The sequence below is a fragment of the Macrobrachium nipponense genome, chromosome 10 (assembly GCF_015104395.2).
Source record: "Macrobrachium nipponense isolate FS-2020 chromosome 10, ASM1510439v2, whole genome shotgun sequence".
Taxonomy (NCBI): domain Eukaryota; kingdom Metazoa; phylum Arthropoda; class Malacostraca; order Decapoda; family Palaemonidae; genus Macrobrachium; species Macrobrachium nipponense.
The window spans coordinates 53,419,794-53,430,182 of record NC_087204.1 but is presented as its reverse complement, the minus strand read 5'-3'; positions in this window follow the sequence as shown (position 1 = coordinate 53,430,182).

Sequence of the window (10,389 nt, the reverse complement as noted above, 5' to 3'; positions counted from 1 at the left end):
GGGCTTCAGGTGACAACAATAGGGGACTCTGAAATCCTAATAATTAATGTTTATATGGCCTGGGAAAATAAAAAAATTTTTTGATCAATACTGCATGATCCTAGTTGAGTTACACAGTATTATTCACGATTCTCTTACTGATCATATTTGTATAATCGGGGACCTTAATTCTCATTCCACAAAACAATTTTATAATAAACTTACTCGCTTCTGCCAAAATCATGCTCTCCATATTAGCGATGTAATGCTCCTCCCTCCCTTCTCCTATTCATATGTGCAAAATAGATGGGACACAATTACAACCTCCTGCTGAACCATTGCATCACATCTCCACAACTTCATGATTCTGTTATCACCTGCAATATTCGCTACGATCTTGCAACGGGCTACGATCACATCCCATTACAGTTGTCATTCAGTACCCCATCCCTCCCTACCGTGAACCCCCTAATTGACTGCCCACCAGGTGCAAACTGGGATTTTAAAAAACAACAGAAAACCAGCTACTTTAGGGTGACCACGGAAATCGGGTTGCAGTCAATAGTTCAACCGGAAGACGCCTTACTTTGTACTAACACAAATTGTAGAAATGACCACCACAAGAGGGATCTGAATTAATTCTATTCGGACATAATTTCCGCTATGCTTGCTTCGGGCAGGGCTACCTTTAGATTTTGTCAAGGTAATTCTCGTAATATACCTGGATGGGATGACTTCGTTAAAGATCTGTATTCATATTTACGAGAAATGTTTTTACTGTGGAGGCAAAATGGTAGCCCGAGGGAAGGACATTGTATTACTAATGAGACAGGCAAGAGCGCAGTTCAAACTTGCTCTTAAGCACTACAGATTAAACGAAAAACAACTAAAGGCCAATGCAATGTCTAGAAACTTAGAATCCGGTGATTATCCTCGTCTTTGGAAAGATATCCAGTCCATAAATCCCAAAACTAAAAAGCTATCATAGAGAGTAGGGGAAGTAGTCCGTGACAAGGCAATCGCAAGTATATGGGGCGATCAATTCAGCAATATCCTGAATTGCATTTGCATAAATGATAAAGACTCCCGAAGAGATGCAGATAACCTTCTTACTGAAAACATTCCATTTCATTTTGCAGATCGTATTACGCCAGGTAACATCAGCGATGCCATAAACCGCCTATCTAATAATAAATCGCCCGGCTGTGATGGTTTTCCCTCAGAAGCTTTCAAATTCTGCCATCCGATAATCTACATTTGCTAGCTGCCCTATTCAATGCGTGCATAATTCACCAATTTCTTCCAGACTCCCTACTCTTAGTTCACTTGATACCATTAATCAAAAACAAGCAAAAGATTGCAGCTGACCCTGGCAACTACCGGCCGATTGCAATCACAACGATCGCGACGAAGTTACTTGAGTCGGTTCTTCTTGTGAGACTTCCCTTTCTACACACCACTGACAACCAGTTCGGATTTAAAGCAAACCACTCAACCGACACCTGCATCTACATACTGAAAGAATTGCTGAACTATTACCTATCACCAGCCTCTCCTGTTTTCCTGTTTCATGGACTGTGAGAAAAGCATTTGACAGAGTAAACTACCTGAAGCTGCATAAAAGAGGCACACCCCTATATCTAATTGGCATTTTATATTGCTGGTTCTCCACAGAGCAATTCTGCGTCAAATGGGGTAACGTATTGTTGTACACCTTCGGCTCCCTAAACGGGCATCGGCAAGGGGGCATTCTCTCTCCATACCTGTTTAATACGTACACAGATGCCTTGAATGTCAAACTGAACTCCCTCCCAATCGGATGCACTGTCAATGAAACATCTATAAACAACCTCTGTTACGCCGACGATATGGTTCTGATTTCCCCATCAGTGCAAGGTCTCCAATGACTCATCGACACTTGCCGCCAATATGCAGAGGAATTTGATATCCTATACAACGAAACCAAGACCCAGTGCATGTCGCTGTTCCCGAGATCGCTTAAGCAAATTTTCCTCGGAAATCATCGGCTGGAATTCGTGCACGAATTTCCGTACTTGGGTCTCATAATCACTGACGACCTAAAAGATACGAGAGGCATAGAATAGGGGAGTCGTAAACTGTGTGACTGGCAACATGATTACAAGGAGGTTTGCCTTCTGTCACTTGAAACTGCTGCTCTTCCAAACGTATTGCTACAGCATCTATGGGTGCTCCTTGTGGATGAACTATACCAGGGAGACCATGAAGCGAATCATTGTTGTTCACAATGACATTTTGAGACGCCTCGCTAATACTTCTCGCTACCGCTCCGCCACACAGATGTTCACAGAAAACCACCTGGACAATTTAGAAATCATTGTAAGGCGAACAATGTCCAGTCTGATCACCCGACTGCGAAACAGCAGCAAATCGCTCATACAAAGCATACTAAGTAGTGAGGCAAAAAAGTCTAAATTGAGGGGAAGATGGGAAAATGAGGCATTTGTTCCCTAAATGACCTAATCTCTGTTTTTGCCAAAAGTCATCTGCAGAATCTGTCATTATTATTGCATTGCTATCATTATTGTCATTACTGGTATTTTTACTTTTTCATTATTACTGTGATTATAATCAATATAGTTTTTACATTCAATTTTTTAACTAATCTCAGTCTTGGTACGGTTATGACCACTATTATGATTACCATCTTTTATACTACCTTAGCAAGTATGGATATTGCTGATTAATCTTTGTTTTTTTATCATGTTATCTTATGTATCTAGACTGTAGTTATTGTCTATTCCATGTATATGGCCTTTAGCTGAAAATGAAAATTATTATTATTATTATTATTATTATTATTATTATTATTATTATTATTATTATTATTCAAAGAAACCTCATAATCACATGAGTTAATAAAATAAAATGGAAAAGTAAATCCACAGTAATATGTCTGATCTGTTATTTAAAATAAAAAGCAGAGAGCTTTCGAAGACCTGCACGGTCCTCCTTGTCAATCTCTTTTTTTCCCTTTTTTTTTCATTTTAAATTTTTTTTTTTTTTTTTTTTTTTTTTTTTTTTTTTTTTCTTTTTTTTTTTTTTTTTTTTTTTTTTTTTTTTTTTTTGTCCTCCTTGTCAATCTGAATACAATTACTAACAGTGACCTTATACAAGAACTCTGTTTTTTGACTAGTTTAAAAATAGCCTGTTTGATGATGACATATTACTGTGGATTTACTTTTCCATTATTATTATTATTATTATTATTATTATTATTATTATTATTATTATTATTATTATTAAAGAAGAATGTCATTTACCCGTATTCCTTGTTCCTACAATGTGGTAAAAAGAATGATTTTTCTGTTGCGATTTGCAACCGCAAGATAAGGACCAGAAGACATTACAACAAAATCAGAGCTTACCGTACAAATAATTGAAGGAATCATTAATGCTTAGAATCAGCTGACATAAAGTCATGTTTAGTGACGGCTTCAATACTGGTTGCAGTGTTCGCTGTTCTTCCCATAGATAAAGAGACTCCTCTATATCTGTGGTTCTTCCTTCGTTTACCTGCTGTCTCTTCTCTTTTATAAAACGCACGAACCCGCGACATCTGATATGGCATGCCTGTTCATGAAACTTCTTACGTAAGTACCTTAGGGCCTGCAATTATTATTATTATTTAGATTAACCTTATTATTTTTTTGCACGTTACTTCCAAAGTCAATGTTTTATTTTTCTTTGATTCTGATGAAAATTAGAAGGTTGGCACCTTTGGGGTTGATGATAATATTCCACTATAAAGTTTACCTATTTCTCAAATCTCGGAATAATTTAAAGAAGAAGATTTCATCATTTTTCTCTAGACCTCGGATGTTCTGACAATGGTCTATGGTCTTTGGAAAGTTGTCGGAGCTTGAAAAGAACAAATGGTTAAACGGTAACTTTTGAAGGGTGGAATTTTTATCGCTCTCTGGTTTACTCTATTCGTTAACTCCTCGATTAGCTTTTACCATGAACATTTCGGCTAACAAAACTCATTGTTGTGTGATGTCTCTGTTGTACAGCTGAGTTATTGTGAATGTGTCCGCTGCCTAGAATTTATGTCAGTTTTAGTACCTGTGTCTGGTATCCGTAATATTGTTAGTAAAGTTTCTTAGCAGATGCTTTAGTCAAGGAGTACTATTTTAGAAAGATAAAACAATATATATATATATATATATATATATATATATATATATATATATATATATATATATATATATATATATATTGCTAAGGCCTGCGTTGATATGTCCAGGAAACAAAAACAAATGTATAAAAAGTAAACCTGGAAGGTTATTCAATATTTTCATTCAGTCATCGCTTCTTGAGTTCTTTCAATTGTGGAATAAGTTAATAATAATAACCATCGTTGTATTTGGTATTTACTCGAGTAGTTCTGAAATATCCATAGTGTTTACTTCTAAACTGATCAGTCAGTCTACGATTAAAAGAAGATTAATGTGAAAAAGGAATTACCTGGGAAAATTAGATTTTTTAAAAATTAAAGCGTCGATTACGTATAATCAAGTATGTTTTATTAAGGAAATATCTGACATTATATTACGCACTTTTCCTAGGTTCTGCTCATGATGACACCGGTACTAATGTATTCCACTACTTTTATGCAAAAGCTAATTGCATCGATAAGAGATCAAGGCAATGAGCCGGGCAAGTGCTTACAAAACACTCCAGTTAACATTATGATTTTTCTAAACATTAAAACAACCGCTATCGAGGATTCGGAAATCCTGCGTGTTAATTACGTGACCACGCAATGTTTACTTTTTCTTCACTGAGTCATACCAAAATGGAGAATGTCCCGTTCTGTGCCATTCTGTCAAATTACTACCATAAAAAAGTTATTTGAGGAGTGCTCTGGTGGCATAATTGGTTAATCAAATTAGAATTTCCCTGCAAATTATAATTTGATTGAGTTCTTTTAAATTTGACTTTATGCTTATGTAAGGGAATGAAGCTAGAGCACGTAAAGATTTATAAACAACTAACAACAAATGCCAGCAACTGCAATTGTGTCCCTGACTTTTGTAAAAGTGTCTGCCATGAAGTTGTTAGTCCTCCTACTGTGAAAACCCTTTCTCGGGAAAAGTCCGGCTCTTCGAGTTAAGAAACTCGTTACACGAAAAATGTCTAGATGAGTAGCTAAAAGTGCCACTGCTAACGTGATCGCCGTCGCAGAAGCAAAACTCAGCCTTTTATGTAAAAGAGGCATTTGGGTAAGATTCCAAGTATATGTTGGTTGACCCTTTCTGGCACGTAGCAAATGACGCTGCAATTTAAGCTTTCCTCGTCTTTTGTGCAGGCACCAGCTTTAAAAAGAATTCATTCTGTCATGGAAAACAGTGTGGTAATTCCTTTGACATAAATCCTGCTTGACGAAAGATTGCGTACGAGAGATGTGTAGTATGCGTATGTATATAGACATCCATATGTCTCACACACAGACACACACACACTAATATATATATATATATATATATATATATATATATATTAAACGTTAATACCAACGCCCAATTATATATACAGCATTTTACAAATAAATGTTCGTTAATGCTGTCAATACAAAAGTTACAGTATGATGAAATTGAAAACTCAAACTAAAGTCAAAGTAATGTTGCCAACAGAAAGATAGACTTAACACGAAGAAAAAAATAAAATATTGATATTTCAAGGCAAGAATTGGAGTAAAGGATGACATTCAATAAGATAAATGGACACAAGAAACAATAAAATACAATAATTTATACTAATAAAAGGGTGAATAGTTTTCTAAATGTGACAAAAAAAAAAGGACAGGGCAAAAATATTGTTACAAAGAACACGGTATTCATCTAAAATTTATACAAATAAAAAAGTAATTCAATAACGAATTTGTGTGCTCTAAGTGTAAGTTTCATAAAGGCAGCGAAGGTGTTCAAAAAGTGATACGGGAAAACGTATCGTAATCAGATCAGATAATATCTATGGCTTTGTAGTCAGCAATGAGGTTGGCTTTGGAACTCACTAAGAAGTAAGGAATAAGTCGCCCAAAAAGGTGGGTTGTGCAGCGCAGTTAATTCTGAAAGGTTTTCCTTCATGACCAGCAATTCTGCGCATTTTAGTCGTTTCGTTTAGCGGCGATATATATAACGATCACAATTATATGATCGGGAAAGCGATCCTGAAATATGAACCATGACTGCAAAGTATAACAAGAAATGAAAATAATTTTGTTTTATGTGGGTTAAACAATCTTTTATTACTTCATATAGTCTGTCTCTGAAATAAAACTTCGTTGTCCATAATAGGGATTAAAAATAACGCTAACGTTATATATAGTATTTTGGCCAAAGGCCAAGCTCTGGGACCTATGAGGTCATTAAGCTCTGAAAAGGAAATTGAGAACAAAAAGGTTTGAAAGGTGTAACAGGGGAAAAACCTCTCAGTTGCTCCATGAAACATTTGTTAGGAATAGGTGGAATGTAAGGCGGCAAAAAACGAATATGAACTGAGGTACGGTAAAAGGAATGAAAGGGGTTACAGCTAGGGGCTGAAGGGACAAAAGCCTTAGGTATTGCCTACAGCGCACCGCTTGAGGTGCACTGAAAGCTCAGTCCCCATACGGGGATTGAAAGAAGTGCCATTTGTGGATAAGTTAACAAGGTTGTTCGGTAGTTTACCTGAGATGCAATAAAATCAACGGGTTGGAAATCGGTTCTTCATGGGAGTGTCTTGGAGATATTAGTAATAGTATTCAGTTTCAGCAGGAAAACAGATATAATTAGAGCAAACTTAGCAGGCTCTGTTGACCAATACGATAAGACTTAGTATAAGACAGAACTTCATCTCAGAGACTTGAGCATGTCACACTGCTTATGGGCTCGGATATCATGATTATAAATAAATTAAATAAGAAATCAAGATCAATATAGCAGACATGTTTTTTAGTGTCTTAAGAAACACTCTTGATTTTATGGAAAACTAGAACTCTCTCTCCCTCTCTCTCTCATGGTGCCTTTATTGAACCAAAGAATATGGCCTTTCAATTTCTAAGAAACGTGTGTTCAAGCAAACATCTATGGATGGGTAGAAATGTGTGTAAATAAATAGCCTATATATATATATATAATATATATATATATATATATATATATATATATCTATATATATATATATGATTATATATAATATATATATTATATATATATATAGGAGCTTCAGAAGGTGTCCATGATACAACGATTAAAAGGAATCAGGTTTATTTACAACGAAACGTTTCGCACATAAAACTTCTGTGCATCATCAGTCTGTAAAAGAGCAAAGAGACACATAAATAACATTCAATGATAAAAAAGGAAACTCACAAATATTAAAATGGTCTTAAAAATTAAAATCAAAGTAAAAACAAACAAAGGTAAAGAGAGAGAACAACCCAACACAACCGTCCATAATGTAGAGAGAAGATGGAATGACTAAAAAACCAGTTGACGAAGACGACGTCAACTATGCCAGGTATAGAGTTGCTGAGGAGGTATTGCTATTGAGTGAAGGAACAAGTTTCTTAATGTATAACGACTCGAGGGTAGTTAGGTGGTCAGGATTTTTTGACATAATCTATTATTTTGAATTGTTCTTTTTTTATTTCGATTTTGCAATTAGAAGCGTGGTCCTGATATTGGAAAATTTCAGGCTGTTTTTATTTTCTGACCAGTACGGAAGCTGAAACCCAGATGGCTTACAATATCTGACCCTCAGCAGCCTCCGAGTCGATCCAACGTAGAGCCCGGACATCCAGGGCAATAAATTTATATATGACGTTGGATCTCATGAAGGGCTGAAGGCGGTCTTTAAAGTTAAAAAAGAGGAGCCAATTGTACAGGGATTATTTGTTATAAGTTTGACTCTGAGACAAGGAATCTCTTGTTCAATAATTCGTGCGAGATTGGACGAGAATTTGAAGTCAGGCATATATGGGATAGTTGCATAAAACAGTTTCTTAGGAACATCAAAATTAGGCAATGGTGGATGAAAAAATTTGGCAAGTATTTGATTGATCATTCTAAAAACTATTTCTTGTGGGAATGAATTGGACTTGAAAAAGCTTAATAAAAACGTGATCTCATCATGAAAAATCTTCCAAGAAGATGAATATTTCAGGGCTCTATTGACTAATGTGTGAATGGTATTAAGTTTAAAAGATCGTTGACATGAGCTATAAAAATTATTAGTTAGTCCTGTAAAGGTACGTTTTCTGTAAACGGACGTGGCAAATTCAGAATTGGTCTTGTTATTTTCAAATCCAGGTAAGGTAAAATTCCTCATTTTCGACTTCCATTGTAAAATTAATATTTTTGGATGAATATTGTTAATGAAATCTAAAAACAAAGAACATTGCCAAGGTGTTGAAATAATGCAAAGGTATCATCAACGTATCTACGGTAAAGTGAAGGTTTAAAGTTGCGATCACACTGGTTTAAAAATTTCGATTCTAAGTCCGACATAAAAAAATTGGCAAAAATTGGGCCTAGAGGAGATCCCATGGCAACTCCATCGACCTGCGAATAGAGTCGCTTATTAAAATATGAACATCGAGTCTTGCACAGCAAGATCGAGTAATTGTTTAAAAATAGTTCGGTTAAAACCATGAAAGATTGTGTCATCATTAATAAAAATCTTGTTCAGTATAATATTAATCGTCTCATTAAGTGGAACGTTTGTGAAGAGAGATTCCACATCAAACTGACCATATAATAGTCCCCATCTTGTCTAGTGATTATTTGTTGAAAATCAAGCCCATTTTTCAAAGTAAACTCGTTATTGCTGTATTCAGAGAGAAGTCCAGCCAAAAATTTAGAGATGGAAAAGCAGGATTGTTGTAAGCTGCCATAATTGGTCTTAAAGGTATATCAGGTTTATGAATTTTCGGTTGTCCTAGAGTATGCTGAACGAGGAACCGGTAACAAAAAAGCTGTTGATAGGTTGTTTCATTTATAATATTTTCACTTTTGATTTTCCTCAAGAATCTATTGATTTGTATTCCTTCCCTTTTAAAAACTTCTAAAAAAGTAGGTTCACCATGGGACATAAACTTGGTACTGTCAGACAAAATATTTTCCATTTTTTGTACATAGTCGTTCTTATTCATAATAACTACCCCCTTGCCTTTATCTGGTTTACAAATAATTATATCTTCTCGCTCCTTCAACCTCAAGAGAATTTTCAAATCTGCAGGTCTAAAAAAAAGGTGTCCAATTAGTTTTCAAATTGAGATAGGTTTTATGAGCCAAGTTAGAAATTTTCTGTTGTAGCTTACCAATGTTTTGGTTGAATTCAAGTTTGATCAGTCTTTGGAACATAATTTCAAAAGGTAGAAAAAACCTGGCATAGTTGGGTCTAAAGGATGGCAAGCAGAAGTCCAGGCCAAATGACAATAAAAATTCTTCTCTCTTGATAAAACATAACCGGAAAAGTTAAAAAGAAAAATACATTGATTTCTGGACTGGAAATTAGGAATAACCACACCGAGCTTCAGAAGTTTTCTTTGGTGTCTCATGAACACATCAGAAATATAGTTATTAATGTATTTACAGAACAATCTTTGGTAAAGTAGGCGGTCCAACATGGATAGATCATTGTATAATAAATTCTTCAATTGGTCAGTGACAACAGTTAATTGGTCAATAATGCGTATTTTACAATCGATTTCGTTCTTGAGTAATGTCTTGAGCGCATCCTTATAGAACTCGGTGTTGTAGAGGGCTGATTTGTACAGTCTGAATCGGTCCATGTTGGACCGCCTACTTTACTAAAGAGTTGTTCTGTAAATACATTAATAACTATATTTCTGATGTGTTCATGAGACACCAAGAAAACTTCTGAAGCTCGGTGTGGTTATTTTCCTAATTTCCAGTCCAGAAATCAATGTATTTTTAACTTTTCCGGTTTATGTTTTATCAAAGAGAGAAGAATTCTTATTGTCATTTGGCCTGGACTTCTGCTTGCCATCCTTTAGACCCAACTATGCCAGGTTTTTTCTACCTTTTGAAATTATGTTCCAAAGACTGATCAAACTTGAATTCAACCAAAACATTGGTAAGCTACAACAGAAAATTTCTAACTTGGCTCATAAAACCTATCTCAATTTGAAAACTAATTGGACACCTTTTTTTAGACCTGCAGATTTGAAAATTCTCTTGAGGTTGAAGGAGCGAGAAGATATAATTATTTGTAAACCAGATAAAGGCAAGGGGGTAGTTATTATGAATAAGAACGACTATGTACAAAAAATGGAAAATATTTTGTCTGACAGTACCAAGTTTATGTCCCATGGTGAACCTACTTTTTTAGAAGTTTTTAAAAGGGAAGATTGATAAAATCAAT